We start from the raw sequence: 17,507 nt of genomic DNA on the forward strand, positions 1-17,507 counted from the left end.
GAAAGCTGGGGTTGTTCAGCCTGGAGAAGAGAAAGCTCCAGGGAGACCTTCCAGCACCTTCCAGAGCCTAAAGGGTGATTATGTAAAAGAAGGAGAGGGACTTTTAATACAGTAGATCCTGATAAGAAAGGGGGAGAGGAAAAATATTAGGATATTAGGAAAAATTTGTTCCCTATGTGGGTGGTGAGGCCCTGCATAGGCTGCCCAGAGAAGCTGTGGCTGCCCCATCCCTGGAAGTATCCAAGGGCTTGGAGCAACCTGGGATAGTGGAAAGTGTCCCTGTTCATTTCAGGAGGTGGAACTGGATGTTTTTTAGGGTCCCTTCCAACACAAACCATTCCATGAATCTATAATTCCATGCTTCCATGTTGGCAACCCCTTTGTTTTGAGCCTGCATAGGATAAGCAAACCCTCATGGAAAGAGACTTAAAATTCTCATGCTCCCTTTGAGGGAACATCTGAAAGATGGTTCTCAGGCCTCAAAAGGCAGGAGAACACAAAGGGAACCTGGAAAAGACCCAGGACACCGATATGCTCAAAGCTTATCAGTCTGGGAGGGACATGTATCAGAAGGGTTGTGACAGAGGACTGTAAATCACTGGGTGGTGTGGGAAGGGTGGACAAGAAGAGAATGTTCCCTGTCTCTATCTCTGCAAGAATTACAGGACATCAGATGAAACCAGAAACTGTAAATCCAAAACAAACAGGAGGAGGTGGCTCTTCCCCCAGTGTGTAATTAAGCTGTGGAACTCCTTGCAACAGGATGTTGTGGATGTTGAAAATCGATGGGAGTTCATAAAGCAATGAGATAAACTGATGGACAAAAAAAAAAAAAAAAAATCATTGTGGGTAATTAAATACGAAATTGATCTCTATGGCACAGGAACACACAAATTAGAAGCTGACTGGATATTTTGGGGAATTATCTCAAATTATTTGTTGTAACAGCACACTCTTACCTATTCAGGATGTGGCCAAAAAGAAGTCACTGGATGAATGGAACCTGATGGGAACGGTGGGAACTGTTCTGCAGGTCCCACATTTTTGTGCCGTCTACCTGGTGGTAAATTAGACCCACCCATATATTCTTTAGGTCCCAGGACTTTGTGAGGATGCTGAAGGGGTTTTGGTGGCTTGCTGTGAGAGTTTCCTCTGTCCTCTCGTGGATATGATGCTAAGATAAATTACAACCCAGAGGTTTTTCACAGGAAGGGGTTTCAGTCACGTCCACAGGGACCATACACAAAATGGTTTGGAAATTCTTTGTGCCATCCCTGTGTCCTTAACATTCCCTGCTCCCTGTGCTCTCCAAACATCCTGATAGGAAGGTGCTTGTTAAAGCTGCATCTGCAGATCAGCTGTAGATCCTTTAGAGTGGCTTCAATGGGAGCCATCCCAGTGTAACTGCACCTCTGCTGGAGTTCAGCTACCCTCAACAAGGATGGCAGTGAGGAACATTTCATCATTTCCCCCATCCTAATTCATAGGAGTAATCTCAAATCATTTCTAAGCAAGGCTTAGACTAAAATTTGCTAGTTATATGTATTTCTCCACTTGCCATTTTGAACAAATATTTGTTTTCTAGCCAAGGCATATCAGAGAAGCTTTTGCTGCCTTTCCCCCAGCCTTGTGTGGAGCAGCAGCATTGATCAGATCACACAGCACCTTTGGGAACTGAAGGCATTTCCCTGCCCTTGTGTCTGCTTAGCCTGAGTGCCTCATGTCTTGGTTTCAACTGGGATAGAGTTAATTTCCTCCTTAATAACTGGTGCAGTGCTGTGTTTTGGATTTGAACAGCATTCCTCAGTACTAGTAAAACACAAATATGCTCCCCCTTCCCAGTGCCCATCCCCATTTTTATCCCGGCCATCTCCTCTCTGTTTATTGACCATACAGAGATGCAATTAGGGGAGTTGATCCACCTGAAAAAAAGTCTAAATATCAACACCATCCATGTGGTGATTTTATGGGTGTGGAAAGAGGAAGCAGCAATACTTTTGGCAGGTTTTTCTGCAAAGACTCCTTGCTGGGAAGCCTCAGATTCCAGGTGTTTGCACAAGGCCATCATCAGAGGTGCTGGTTTTGTGACCTCTGGCTCCACGTGTCTTGAAACAGGACCTGTGCCTTGGTCAAGTAAAACAGGGGCTTGAGGTAGGTTTTCATTTCCTTGTAAAACTGGCCTTTTGGTGTGGATACAGAGGAACCAGCAGGGATGGAAATCCCCACTCCAGTTTCAGGAGGTGACCAAAAAACACTGGGCCCTGCCCTGTGCTGGGAGTGCTGTCTGTGGTCCTTGCTAGCACAGTTTGGCTCAGTGACATTTAGAGACATTCCCAGGGGGAGACCTTTTGAGCAAAGAAAGAGGGTCCTGTGCCTGGGAAGCTCCAGGCTGCTGAGTTTCCCCATACAGAGCCTGGTGCTCCCATTTCCCACAGATCACAAGGCAAGGGGGAAGTCACGATGCTGGCACTTGCTTTTTTAACAGCCCCAATTTTCGGCCGTGCTGCAGCAGCAAATTCACATCAGCTTCCCCATCTGCCTTCCCCCCACAGGGCCAAGCAGGGCAATTCCAGCAAGCCTGGAACAAGCCAAAATGTGCATCTTGCTGACAACTCCCTGCCCTGTTCAGAGCCCAATGTGAGAGATGACTTTGTCCCCAAGCTGGAACACAAGGCAGTTTAGTTATCCTGTGACTGCCTTGCAGATTTGCAGCTGGAGGGTCTGAAGGCTGGAGCTGAAATTTGGAGGGCAGGAAGAATTTTTTACAGTACTTGGTTTCAATCATTGCATTGGGAGCCTGAATCTCTCTGATGCCTCTGGGCATCATCGGTGAAGCCACAACTGAGCAGAGCTGAAGGTGGCATTTCTTACATCCCAATGATTCCACTGGGACACCCCAGCTTCAGGTCCTTCAGCCCCTTAGGCTGACAAAATCCCACTTTGATTCAGCAGTTTACTTCATGTTTACCTTTCCAAGAGCTAAAAGGAAGCATTTCTTCCCCAAACTCTCTGTGTTGCTCAGATCAGAAATGCCTGCAAGTTCCCACGCCATTAACCTTTGGGGCAGGGCTGGTGTGGGAGCAATAAGCCTGTTAGGAGCTAAAGGACCTTATTGGGATTCAGAGGTGTGAGATTCATAGGCTATTTTCATAACAGATGTAAATTTTGAACATCTGCACCGTGCACAAAATGATGTATTTATTTATAATCTATTACTGCATGTTGATTTTAAAGTTGAGATATCAGAAACCTTTGTAGAAGGAGAGGTGACCCAGTATGCAAAGCTGTGAGTTTCTATGTGCTCCAGACCCATTTCACCTGGTGGCATAAAACACTCAGGAAGTTTTTATGCTTTATCAGAGTGTGGACACCATGAACTGAGGACTCAGGAATCCAGGATTTTGCACTCTGATCAGACCTTGGCTTTTCTTCTCTTCAACTCGTACAACATGTTCTGCCAAATGTCACTAAGGAAGTACCTGAGATTGGTTTAGTGAATTTTCTTATAGCAAGTTAAACTATCCCTTGAGTCCACCCCAGTTTAGGTGTGCTACTCAGTCCATGCCCAGGCAGGACATCTTAGGCTGAATGTCTAAAAAATCCACTTCCTCACTGAGGCCACATTTTAGTTTTGGATCAAACCAAGTCACCAGATTGACAAGAGAGGTTTGTGGAGGGCAGGAGGAACTCTGAATTGCTCTGAAATTGTGGTCCACAGGCTGTCATGGTTTGTAGTTCTCACCTTTGCTACACACTGTGCTCAAAATCTGCTCTGCCTTGGTGCCTAAGTGAGACCCAGACCCTTTGGATGATGTAGATGTCAGTGTGTGACAGGGTGTGTGTGCACAGGGTTGAAAAAGTGTTGATTCCTCACAAATTTGGCTGAACTGAGGTGGAGCTGAAGGATGGTTGTGCCTCTCAAGATGGTGATTTCCTCTTGTTTTCTTTCAAAAGGCCAGAGAAGGATTTGTATTCACACCTTAGCCAGAAGCCAGACTGCAGCACCCCGAGTCCTGCCAGGGCCCTGCCAAGGCAGATGGTACTATTTGACCTTGTGCAGTCACTTCCATTTTCATCAGCAGCTTTGTAAATGTTTCTGGGTAAAGGGGCATAATCTTTTCCTATGATACCTGCCAGGAAAATCCTCCTGGAGACAGCCCCACATTATGTGCCTGCTCCCTTGTCCATGCAGGGCTCTGCCTTAGGAAAGGGATGAGTCTGTCAGGTTGTGCACCCTGGATCTTCCTGGGGAGCATTCAGCCTTTTCAGCTACTGATTTAACCAGACAAAGTCACTCCAAACATGGGGCTCTTGACCTCCCCAGCCTTTTCCTTTGGGCTTATCCTGCTATGATGTAAACTAAGTAATTCCTACTTTATAAGGCAGCAGAAAGGCTTCAGCTACAGGTGAATATACATAAAAGCTTGAGTAAAAAAGATACTTCATGGTAAGTACTATTTAATATTTACATGCAAAGATTTTACATTAGGATTAATTTCCCTTACTTTCATCCTGAAATGGTTTGGGCTGGAAGGACCTTAAGGACAATCCAGTTTCACCCCTTGCCACGAGCAGGGACACCTTCTGCTAGAACAGGTTGCTCCAAGGCTCATCCAACCTGGCTCTGAACATTTCCAGGTATGGGGCCATACTTCTGGCCATATGAAAGTCAGGAATGAAATCTAAATGTTGCCCAGGCTCAGAGGATGATGGGCTGAGATTTACTCCTGTGCTTGAGACACTGATGAATCAACTCCCTGCTCCAGCTGTGGTCTGTGTTGAGCAGGTCTCTGCAGTGTCCCAAGTGTGTGTCCCACCTCGGGTTGGCTGCTTGCTTTGCTCTGAGTTTGTCCCTAAGGAGATGGAGGGAGAGGAAGAGGACTTTTCTCTTTCAACCCACTCACCCCTGGGACTGCTGCCTCTTCTGCTGAACCCAAACAGCAGCCAAAGGTCACAGCCTCAGTCCTCAAATGTCCCAGAAGAGGAAGTGCTGTACATGCTGAAACTGTCTCCTCGACAAAACAGCAAGACCAAAGCTGCAGCTTCGGTTTAAACAGCCTGACCTTGAATAACACAGGCATGCCAGCTTGAAGAGAAAGGTAAATGTGTGATTTGGGGTGGGAAGGCAACTGTGGGAGGGAAAGATTTGGCATTCAGAAGGGCAAATCTCTCTTGATTTTAGAAAATTTCTTCACTGTAAGAGTGGTCAGTGACTGAAACAGGCTTCCAAGGAATGTGGTGAAGTTCCTGGGAGTGCTCAGAAACACTGGGGCACCTGGGACATGGGTTAGTGCTGGCCCTGGCAGTGCTGGGTTAAGAGTTGCACTTGAGCTTAAAGTTTAGGTTTTTAGGTTTTAGTTTAAGTTTTGATTAGGTTTTTCCAAGCTAAATGATTCCATGGTGATGCTCCACATGGTGACAGCACAAGGAAAGGTGTGTAGGTGCCCTGCAGAGCACATCTGTGCCTCATGTGGGCATTGCCAGGACCTCTGGGCCAGCCAGGCTGGGTGGGGGGCTGAGCTCCCAGCAGTGGATGTAGCTACTGGATCTGACCTGGGGGTAGGGAATGGGTCCCTGGACTGAGACCAGCAACCCACTGAACGTGGTGACAGCTGTGAGCTGCAGCTTGTAATGGGCACTGACACAATCCCTGATCATGGGGACGTGTCCTGGCCCATGATTGTCAGCTCTGGGCTCATGCTGGGGCTGAGGAACCTATGCCTGGGGGCTGCACACAGCCTGTTCTTTATTCCATTCCTTCCTCATTAGGGCATCTTGGCTTAAAGCATTTGAGTTGGAGCCTGGCTCTTGCCAACCTCCAGCACTACCCCAGCATGTCCTGCACCATCTGCCATGTCCATATGCCCAAGGTTTTGTCCAAGGGCACTCTGCACATTCCTTGGACACCACTCTGGGGGGGTTGAGGACAGCCCTCACAAGGTCTCTGAGCTGAAGGAATAACAATAATTTCATTTTGTGCCCAAAAGGAGCAGGTGACCCAGAAGAGACATGCAGCAATCCCAGTTCAGAGTGGACACGGTTAATCTATTCCAGGCAAGGAGTACAGACAAGAGCCCAAAGCATTTAACCAGGAACTGGTTCCCTGGGGAGAGTGACTCTGGCAGTGTGACCATAGTCCTGGTTAATGAGATCATTTGCAACTGGTTCAAAAGATGTGGAGGACCTGCTTGACCTTTTGTAGTGGAAAAAGTCCATGGCCTTGTTTTACACAGTGAAATGGGAAGGTCTAAACCCTAGAGAAAGTAGTTACAGGCAGGAAATGTGACTGGACATATGGACAGATGGCTGTAAGGACCTTATTTGCAAAGATAGGCTGGACCAGGGTAATGGACTGGCTTAGCCTGACTTGGTTTGGAGGTTTCTGTGTGCTGTTTTGTCATGGGAGCAGTGGGAACAGGGGTGGGGCAGAGATTTTTAGGGGTAAAAGAAAGAGCAATTACTTCAAGCAGTGCAAACAGATTTAGATCTGTTTTGGTCATTGGGTTACCTGACTGATAGGGCAGTGAAGCTCCCTAGAGGACAGTCCAACAGCTTAGGGATAATGGGAGTTGGGATGAATTTGTAGGCGCTCCAGGGACATGAACTGCCAAGATGATCCCAATATTTGACCAGGAGCTGCAGGAGAGACTTTTGGAGAAGTCTTGAGCTCATCAAGTCCTCAGCCTGGGATCCTGACTGCAAATCAACAAGCCTGGCTCCCTGGGAATATGGAGGAATTGGTTTGTGAGGAGCTCCTCAGACCACCCCATGAACTGGCAGTCAGGTTCCTGAAGGAAATTTGTCCTGTCCAGTGGAAACATGTCCCTGGCTGTGCTGTATCAGAAGTTCAACAAGTGCAGTGTGTTTTCTGTGAATGTTTTTCAGCATTCCACAAATCTGCACATTCTGATGGGAAAAAAAAAAAGTTTGCCTGGAAAATTCCCAAGCATCCTGACTGGCTCTGTATTAAGGAATGTGACAGCATTATGTTGTCCATCCCATCCCTTGGGTGTAACCTCATCCAAGACCTGAATAACCTGTCACTCTTGGATAAAGGCTCTGGCTCTCTGCCCTGGCTCCCCTGTCCCCACTGAGCTTACTTCCACAGATTTCTGCCATGAACATGTCTTTATCTTGGTCTCCTGAGAAAACATAACTTTCAGAAGCACATTTTCCTCACGTATGGAAGAGACCTGGCTTCATCTGTGACCTTTGTTCTTTACCTTCCCTTGACACATTTGACCAACTTGCACTAGATTTCATGGCAAGAATCACAAATATAAAGGTTTTACAAGCTGGTGGTTGACTTGCACCAGAGTGGGATTACAAGGCACAAATCCACATGGAATCATTAGGCATTGTCAGCTTTGTTGCATGCTGAACTATTGTTCTCTCTCCACTTACTGTTTTGTCCCTGCAGGGTGAGATTGAAGGGGCCAAGGAAGGTGCACATGGTTGGAAAAAGGAATCTGCAGGGTTATCTCACTTTTGACATTTGTTTGGGCTCTGTAGTAGCTCTTCCTTGCCCCAAGTCTGGCTGGGTCCATTTGCTTTCCCTGGATGTTGCTCTGCAGAGCAGAGGCCATGAAGCTGCTCTCCAGATGCTTCATTGGCCTCCAAAAGCTTCTGAGATTCAGCTGCTTTATAAAAGGAGATTTTTTCACGTTAATGTAGCACTTTTGACTTGGCTGTCCAGAAGCCTAGAATGTGAAAACAACAAACATTCCTGGTTTAAAATTTATGTGTTCCTCAAGGAGTCACAGGGAGGCTCCAGGAGCAACCTGCTCACATGTTTGGAAGTCATAAGTCAGCCCTTCAGCTGAAGGCTGGAAAATTCAATGGATTTTGGTGTGTATGTGACTTGATAAAATCTGGGGTTTTTCCACTAATTGAGCAACTGCAAGGGTGGGGTTTAGGAAGGGTGATGAAGATTTGGACACTCCTGGTGACAAGGTGTGAGCTGGCAATGTCCATTGTCCTAGAAACATCTCAGGTGAACAAAATGCATCAACACAGGAATGAGATGTTTTCTGGCATCTGATAAAACATGTGAGCTCTGGCATCCGGACTCTGCCCTGATTGTAAAATGGCCACAGCTACCACCAAAAGCAAGAGTCATGCATTGTCCACACCTACACAGGATGTCTGGACTAACCCCCAGGAGTCATGTCCTACAGGGATGCCAGAGTCATTTGAGGATGGAGTCCACTCTGCTGGGAGTGTTAGGGCTGAATGACTCCTGTCCCAGGAAAGAGGAACTTTGTAATGGAGCAGCAAGCTCCATGCTGCCAGGCAGGGGCATCCTTGGAGAAATTCAGGTGCTGCCAAGCCACCCTCTGACCCTGCTCCTCTGGAGACACATCTCCTTGCACTCCTGCTTTGGAATCTCCTCCCCAGCCACCCAGCAAATATGCAGCTGCAGTGCCAAAGAGGCTTTCACAACCTCCTGTGTGACAGTGGTAGATGTGGGGAAGGTGATGATGTCAAGGGTGGTTGCTGCAGCAACACCAACATCAGGGTGTGTGTGTGTCCTTTCCAAGAATGTGGCTCTGGAGTGTGGAGTCACAGCTGAAGCCCTCAGACAAGGTGGACAGAACACAGGAATCAGCTCAATGTTAAAGCAGAAGAAGTAGAGGAAGAAGTGTAGGAATGAACCACAAAAAGAGTTTGAGGGGGATAATGAGAATCTATGGAGAACAGTCTGATTAGAGGACTGATCCTGCTGCTGTGTGCCACCTCAGACAGTGGCCACCAGCTGAACTCAGTGTTAGTGGCATTTTCACCACCAAACACTCAGTTTCTTGCTGAGTTGGTTTGACCAACTCAGAAAGAATAGATACCTCTATGTTATTAGAAGAGCTTTAATTTAAAAAAATCCAAGTGAGGCACCCTGGTCTCTATTTGAGGGTTCATTGAGAGGATCCTATTGGAAGGCAGAGAAAGACCATGGAGCAGCAGAGACTGGGGCTTTTTTTGTCCTGACAGGTTTGAATTTCCAGGTGCAGAGTGTGGTGGGCACAGGACAGTCAGCACATGGTGATGGATAGCATGATTATGGATGGATGGCATTATTATGGATTATCGTGTCTGCCCCATCCCTGGAAGTGTCCAAGGCCAGAGCTCGGAGCCACCTGGGATAGTGAAAAGTGTCCCTGCCCATGGCATGGGGTTGGAACTAGGTGGCTTTTAAGGTCCCTTCCAACTTAAACCATTCTTGATTCTAAGAGTATACGATTCTGTGATCTCCTTGATGGATTATGTCAGTGACAGGTCTGCAGAAAGATCTGAGGATCCTAAGGGATGAATCTTAATGCTTCAGGACCCCACTGCACCCCCCTCTCCTGTGGGAAAAGCACCCTGGTTCCCCTTAATGTGGAAAGATGTCAAAATTCCTTTTTTGCACCTGAGAATGAACCAGGCACAGCACTTTACAAAGCTGCATAATTCAAGAAGATCTCCAGGCTCTCCCCTGGACTGCAGCCCAGAGGTGCTTTGTCTGGATTTAGTAATGCTCTCTGATGTGTGAGATTTAGTAAAAAAATAAGGACATTTATCAAATTCCCTGAGTGCAGCAAGGAGAGGGGTCAGCACGTTCCTGCTTCCCAAGCTCACAGCTCAGTTCTGTGGAACAAGGATGTCTGATGGAATGAGAGAGGTGGGCCAAAGGATAGGCCACAAGGCTCACCTTGATTTCAAATCCCTCCATTCCCTTACAAGCCCAGGGAATCCCCAAAGGAATTCTCTGCCTTCCAAACACACAAGAGCAACAAACTGAAAGCCTTCTCTCCGAGTCTCTCCCAACTGAAAACTATTAGCCAGAGAAGCTGAATATTCTTCTTTTAATTTAATTTTAATAGCCAGAACATATTATGCAGGCACTAGATCCTATGTTTCTTGGCCAGCAGGGATGATTAGATCTCTATAACTATATGCTATGAAGTGTTCTTGCTACAATAAATAAAGGTCAAAGGCAAGACACTTCCTGCTACTTTTGCTGACACGTGGCTGCCATTTAGTGATTCATAATCTCTACACACGGCTTGGCACACACAGGGGATTTTTTTTTTTATGGGAGCTGTTTTCCACTTGTGCAAACACAACAAAGGATTTAAAGGGACCTGCTTTGAGCCACCTCCAGCACCAGCAAGATTCAGCGAAAGGTAACAAAGATGAGCAGGACCATGGGCTGTAGTTTGAGCTATGCATAAGTGGGAGCTGATTTCATGCTGGTTTTTAAGGGTCTTCGAGATGAAAAAGAGTTTAAAGCTATGCCTGGTTTTGATTTTTTTTATAGCTTTTTTTCTTTTGTATATCCCAGTGCCTTGTGGAACTGCATAAACACTGATGTGTCTGAATGGAAACAAATGCTGGGAGATAAGAAAACCTGATGGTGTTTGGGTAGGATTCTGGTGGGCTGTGGTCTTCTGCTCTCCAGGCTTGGATTAAGTTGTGAGATGGACTCTGATGAGATAAATTTCATTATCTGGACAGGACAAGGAAAAAATAGTACAAGAATTAAGTGTTTTGCCATTTTGGGTCTGCTCTGTGGTTTGTACAATGTGTTGGTAGCAGGTTGTGCAGGGGCAATTGCAAAACGATGTGAAATGCCCTTCGTATTTAGGAAGAAAATTGGGTGTAAGTTGCTTGTCTCATCCATCAGGCATTCTTAGTTCTGAAGAGTTAAGTTGCGTAAGATTGTGGTTATTTTATTTGAGACAACTTTTTTTTCCGTTTCTCTGGAAAATATCTGCAAGATTCAGACAAACCTGAAGCACCAGGACGTGGAAAGCCTCTGGGTATTTGGGTGTTTGTCCTGAACGCAGTGAAAAAGAATGACTTTTTAAATGTACTCTCACAATTTCTCAGACTGCAGTAAAAATCTGCCTCATCTCCTATTTTGATTTATTTCAATGACCTCACAAGATGTTTCCAGCTGGAGGTGGACTGGGGGATGTGGATCTGTGAGCAGGTAATTCCATGGAGGGTTGCCTGCTACCTTTGGTGGCCGATCTACTTCATTTCCTTTTGGTAACTTTATTTTTCTCCTGTGTAGAAGATTTTCATGAAAAGTTCAGGGAAGTGGTTTGAATTCTGTTGTTTGAGTGAATTCACTGTGCAGTCATGGAATTGTAGAATCATGGAATGGTTTGGGTTGGAAAGGGCCTTAAACACCATCTTGTTCCAATCCCCTGCCATGGGCAGGGACACCTTCCACTTTCCCAGGTTGCTCCAAGCCCTGTCCAACCTGGCCTTGGACAGTGCCAGGGATGGAGCAGCCACAGCTTCTCTGGGAAACCTGTACCAGGGCCTCAGCACCCTCACAGGGAAGGATTTCTCCCCAGTATCATCTGAACCTTCCTTCTTTTAGTCACTTTGGGGTTTGCAGCCCAGCTTGGAGACTGCTTAGTTGTGCAGCAAGAGCCAATCCTTGCACAGGAGCCAGCAGCTGAGGGGCACAGGAGAGCAAAAGCTGGCTGGAGAAGGGGAATCTGAGTGGGAGCCTTGCAGCCCGTGGTCCTAGTGACTGAATCATGCTGCTGATGTCATTTATTAGGGCTGTTTCCTGCTGAGCAACAGACTCAGCACCACACGGGTCTCCAGCCTCTGGTGGCACGCTCCAGAGCAGTGAATCACTGGTGCTGTTTGCTGAGCTGAGTCACTTGTGTGGACAGGGATCTCATAGAAAATATCCCTTGGTGAACAAACTACTCCAGGAACTCATAAAAAAAAAAAAAAAAAAAAAAATCCAGGTTCCTTTTTGGCCTTTTTCCTTTTTCCTGATGAAAGGAGAGTTTTTCTCAGTGGAATATCTCTGCTCCGAGGTGGTGTCTGGGTGCAGAGTGACCTATGTTTCCAGCTGGGAGAACAAAGACAAGGATCGTGTTTGAAGGTTGTTTGTTCAGTGTCCCAGTAACAAGATTTCGGGCACCTGGAAACTTTGGCAAGCAAAACCTGTATTTCATTATAATTTTTTTTTCTTTTCTTCTGAATCCTAAAGAAACAGAGGGGGGAAAAAAGGTTTCATTTGTTTGGTTTTTTTTTTTTTTTTCAACCAAAAATTAAATTGTGCAATGAGGGGGAAAAAGTTGTTCCAAGGCCAAATTATCACCTGCTCACTTTAATATTGGCTCAGATAAGTAAAAGAAGAACTGAAGGAGCACATAAAAGAGGTCTGGAAAAATCCTGTGTTCAAGGGACAGGGTAACGAGGGAACAGCCAGTCAGTGTCTTGGCTCTACAGAAACTAGTGGCCAGCAAGGGAAATTAGTGGGATAAATCCATGAAGATGGGTCCTCATGCAATGGGTAGCTGAGCTGGAAATGTCTTTCTGAAGGATATTGTGGATACAAAAAGGTTCAGGAGGAAAATGGGTAACCGAGAGATGATGGAATTTATTGAGAGATATCTTCTGGGATTTACTAAACAGACAAATCCCACCAGGCTCAGGACATCCCTTGAGGTGAATATAAAGAAGGCAAGGAGAGCTTTGGGGAGATGTGTTTTGTGTGTTTGACCCAACCTTGAGCAACTGCTTGTGGCCACTGGTTTTATTTATTTTTTTTTTCATCACTTTAACCTGAAGCAGCAGGAAGGAAAATGAACCTGGCCAATAAAGTCATGGTACTTTGCACCATTTGATCAGAGTTGGGAACAGCATCCCTGGGTACAAGGGGCAGGAAAGTCTCCATCATGTAGGTAATCCCAGGTGTTTGAGATGCCCCAGATGATACCAGAGAGCACCTTATGAGGATGCTCAGCTTTGTCTTGCATTTTCTTTTCTAGGTCCCTTCCTACCTTCATCTTCACCAGCCAAAACAGCTTCCCAAGCTGGATGGAGCCTGGGCCAGAGCACTGTGGCTGTTTTTATCCTCTTAATGTGTCCCAGCAACACTGGGCAGCCAGCCTGGCATTTTGACTGAGATTTTTAAGGCTTACTATTACTGATTTCTCTTTTTCCATTTCTCTCCCAGCAACACTGGGTAATTTTACCTTTCTTTTTTCTTTGTTATTGTTAAACTCTTGTTTTGCCCTTCCTTTGGGGATTGGGACAAAGGACATATCTCCTCAAAAATTATTTGGGTGCCAGATCTCTAGCACCCATCTAGCTAGCACCCATAAGAAGCTTTAGTGTGCTGCTACCTCTCTCCTTCCCCACCTCAGAGCCAGGCAAAAACGTTCTGTTCTTTTGGGATTATATCCTGGGGATCTGAATGTCACAGCAGGCTGTGCAGTTTAACACAGGAAACATTTGTGCCTGCTATTTAAGAGAAATAAGTTGCTCATGTTTCCCTGGGAACCAGCCTGTCAATTGAGCTCACTTGACTCCCCTGTTATTAAAATAAAATGTGAAAGAACAAATGGATATATTTCAAGTCGTGGAAGGGCAAAAATGCTATCTGGGTGTATTTTGTATCCAAAATACGCATCCACGTGTAAAGAAAAAGTGTTTTTTCAGCTTTTTCAGATGGATTGCTGTTCTTTTGGATTACTTTTGCTGGCAGTGTTGTGTCTTCACACACAGAACTTGGAGCTGACTGTAAAAGAACCCCCTGTAGCTCAGCAGTTGTTGTATTATGTGTAGGTTATACACAACACTTGCTCTCCAGACCCCCTGGCAATGCTCTCCTGGCTGCCTATGGCTGAACCAAGCCTGTGCTCTTTATTACACCTCTCAGGCCATTCCTTCAGAGCTTTCCTCTCCACCCCAGGAGTGTTTCTGCACCTGAGTTTGTGCAGGTTTATAGGAGAGTTTATCTTTAAGACCTGCTACTGGGAGAGGCAGCAGGTTATCCATGGGGCAAGGCTATTTTTAGGGAGAGCAGTGCCAGGATGGCTCACAGCTCTTGGCAGCCAACACGTGCAGAGCACAAAGGCAGCCTCTGTGCTGAGGCCTGCACAGCTCGGCACCCTCAGGAACTGGGAACAGGGCACAGGCAGGGAACAGGGCACAGCAGGAAAATGGAGCTGCTCTGGGTAGGGAGAAGGGCTGAGAGCCGTGAGGAGGCTGCTGTGGGCACCACAGTGCCAAGGCACAGGAGGGGAGGCAGGGGCTGCAGAGACTGGGATGGAAACAGGGGAGGTTCTCAGCATCATTCTCTGGCTTTTGCAGGCATGAGCTCTTGGCTTTTGAAGGGAAATATCCAAATCAGTAACATAATGCCTGGAATATATCTGAATAATATATCTGAAACACCTGGAGTGCTGGAGATCCTAAATGAGACTAGTTTGCATTTTTCCACCGTGCTTTCCTCTACCTGCTGTGAGATAAAGGCAGGAGCTGCGCTGCTGTCAGCAGCAAAGCCTCCTCCCAGATTTCCACATTCAACCCTGTTCCTTTGCACCTGCCAGATTTTCATTTCCTGGATTCCTTTTGTGTTTGAAATAGTTGAAGTGATTGTGGTTTCATGAAAACTGTGCTGACTTGGTGACGAATGGGTGTAAATGTTCGTAGCTGCTTTCACAAGAAGGCATGTTGGGTGAGATAAGACTGGATCTTCCGGGAATACCTCGTGAAGGATGTGCTAGAGGTGCACAAAATAGTGATAAGTTGCTGAGAATGCAGCTGTTCACTGTGTCACACAATATAAGGACATGAGAGCATTGAGGGCTGGAGCACCTCTCCTACCAGAAAAGGCTGAGAGAGCTGGGGGTGTTCAGCCTGGAGAAGTCCCCAGTGAGAACTTAAAGCCCCTTGCAGTGCCTGAGGGGCTCCAGGAGAGCTGGAGAGGGACTTTGGACAAGGGCACGGAGTGACAGGACAAGGGGAATGGCTTCCCACAGCCAGAAGGCAGGGCTGGACGGGCTATTGGGAAGGAATTCTTCCTTGTGAGAGTCCTGAGGCCCTGGCCTCAGTGCCTCTGGATCCCTGGAAATGTCCAAGGCCAGGTTGGAAATGGCTTGGAGTGATCTGGTCTAGTGGAAGCTGTCCCTGCCCATGGCAAGGGATTAAAACTGGGTGATCTTTCAGGTCCCTACCAATCCAAACCACTCCATGAATCTATGATTCTATGATGAATGGAAACAGCCAGCTCCATGCAAATCAAAGGATGTGCCACTGATACTATTCCCTGATTCATTGTCAATATTTACCTGAAGAGAGCAGACCAGCTCATGGAAACAAAATCCAAAGAAGGTTATTAAACACAGAGGAACCATGTCTACCCTACAAAGTCCCTGAGAGAAAATAACTGGGAGCTGAGAGTGGTGAGTCCTGTTCTGCCACTTGTGGAGACTCAGGTTTCTCCTTGGCTGGCACACGGGTGTGTGGAAAAGACAGTGCCACCTTTTAATCTGCTTTTTGCCTGTGCTCCAGGGAGAGCATTTCCAAATTTCCTCATCCAAATGAAACCAGAAGGACAGTTTAGGCACAAGAACTGACAGAAATGGAATCACGAAGGATTTTTAAATTTAGCAGAGAGAAATTTGTGGTAAGGATAAGTAATTTGGGCTTGAAGCTTGACAAATATAATCCAGAAAGAGCAGTACATTTCAAGCTTTTGGGGTGTGTATTTGCTACCCCATCTTATTGAGGATTGCAAAGGATCTTCCACATATGTTTTTTTTTTTTTTTTCTTCCCATTGTTGAGATCAGATACTTTTCTCAGCATCTATATTCTTCCAGAAATCCATGAAGCAAAGTGTCAAGGCTCTCAGGATATTAGAAAAAATTACTGCTTGAGCAGTCTCATTCCAGAAAGTGCCTTCCTAGAAGGTAATAAAGATGAACAAACATGGGAGGGGAGTTTCTCCTTCTCACTTGGACTAGTTTTATTTCTAACCACAAAGGTGAGCTGAGTGGTTGTTCCATGTCCAGATTGTTCATCATCATAGGGAAATATTTATGAGAGAGCTCCCTGTCACTTGGACAGCCTGTCAAATGATGACTGAATAACAAAGGTCATTGTTACTCATTCCCATGAACTGCTACAGCTACACTGGGATGACTGGAAGGTCACAGGGGCTTTTTTAGCAAAGAGCAGACTCTCTGAAGTGACTTTTGAATCTGCCTGTAGCCTGAATTTACTTTCAAAGGGAAGCTGCTGGGCTTTTAGGTTCCATTTGTAGTCTTGGTAAAACCTTTTATTGACCTGTTGTCAGGGGATTGTGAGGAAAAGGGGGAAAACACCCACAAGAGGTGATACTGTTTTTGATCTCTGTCCTTCCTTGTTGTGCTTGTGCCTTGATTCAGATAGAATTTCTGGTGGGATTTTGTATTTATGTTAGAATGCTTCTGTCTCCTGCACCGGACGTGAGTTTGATTCTTCTCCTGGGAATGTATGTTTTTGTTTGAGTGCTCAAGTGTTCCTCAAGTGAGTGAATGAATCATGGAAATTCTGTATTACGGACGGATGGGAAAATAATAAAGCATTATATGTGGGCTCTCATGGTAAGTTTGCTTTGCAGGTAAAAGGGATTAGTCTTTCTCTAGTAAGCAAACAGTGTAGAGGATGGAAAAGCCAGCTGGGCTTGTTTGGAGTTGCTGTAGTTATTTAACACAGGTATTTTTTGCAGACTGTACGTGGTGTCCTTCTTTGGGAAACACAAGCAGCTTTGTCACTGTGTGTCACCCTGCCCAGAGCAGGAGACAAAATCAGTACCCAGGTACCCTTAGGATAATAATTCCTGGGTTAAAAAACTGGAAACCCCTCTTCTGACTTACTTAAAATATAACTTCATGAGGATCCTGCCAGATGTCAGTGTGCAAGTGGATCACCCAGAAACTTCAGCCAAACTTGTGAGGCCTTATCACTGCAGACAGCTCCTAAAGTCAAAGCCAAATCTTGGCAAGGGTGGTCAACTTCTGAAGCACAGGACACCCTGTGGCTCATATCAGGGGTCTTTGTATTGAGATTCCTGACTTCAAGTAGATAACAGCACTTTTCCCAACATTTTTAAATCCGAGGATGAAAGATGCTGTGCAACAACAATAAAAGGCAAAACCCTTTTATGCTGAATATCAGAAATGTGGTGTTTTGAAGCACAGAGGGGCACTGTGCTGTCTGTTTTTATTTGCCACTCCTTTGCTCTCTTTTTCAGCCAGCTGGATCCTTATCTTTCTAAAAAAAGCTTTGTGCCAGGCTTAATGCTCATCTTACCTGACAGTTCTAGGAATGGGACATTATGTTGGTCAATAGGAATCTAGAGAACAATCACTTAATGGCTTTAAGTCATTATTTTGCTTGGCAGAAAATAAAGGAAAAAACAAAACAAAACAAAACAAGCAGCATCAGTCAATCCAATATATCTCCTTGGCCAGACTTCAAACACGCCCAAACCCAGACATACAGTTTCACAGAGTGCCCAGGTACCCTCCCACCCTCCATGTGCCCACCATGAGCTCCCCTGATTTGTTTGCTAGAATCTGAAGGTGTGTGTTGAAGGACATGAGACCTGAGCTATTTCTGTCCATCCTGTGGTGCAAAAAGCCCTTCCAGAAAGAAGGGCCTTCCAGGCAATCATATGCTTTTCTTTCTTCACATCGATTATGTCTCTGGATTGCAGTTCTGG

The 17,507-nt window shown here is 45.9% G+C and overlaps 1 protein-coding gene across 2 annotated transcripts in view; it reads left to right on the plus strand.

Moving 5' to 3' along the window:
* Positions 1-5,007: 5,007 nt before the first annotated feature.
* Positions 5,008-17,507, plus strand: part of SMOX (spermine oxidase) — a 65,974-nt gene continuing 53,474 nt past the window's right edge. The window contains exon 1 of one of the 2 annotated variants that reach the window (XM_083862391.1): positions 5,008-5,099. The gene's annotated coding sequence lies outside the window, so the exon portion shown is untranslated. Of the gene's footprint in view, positions 5,100-10,117; positions 10,161-17,507 lie in introns of those variants that run through there. The other variant, XM_083862392.1, reaches the window with a different exon arrangement.

Source organism: Zosterops lateralis, assembly GCF_965231275.1.
Source record: "Zosterops lateralis genome assembly, chromosome: 5".
Classification (NCBI taxonomy): Eukaryota; Metazoa; Chordata; class Aves; order Passeriformes; family Zosteropidae; genus Zosterops; species Zosterops lateralis.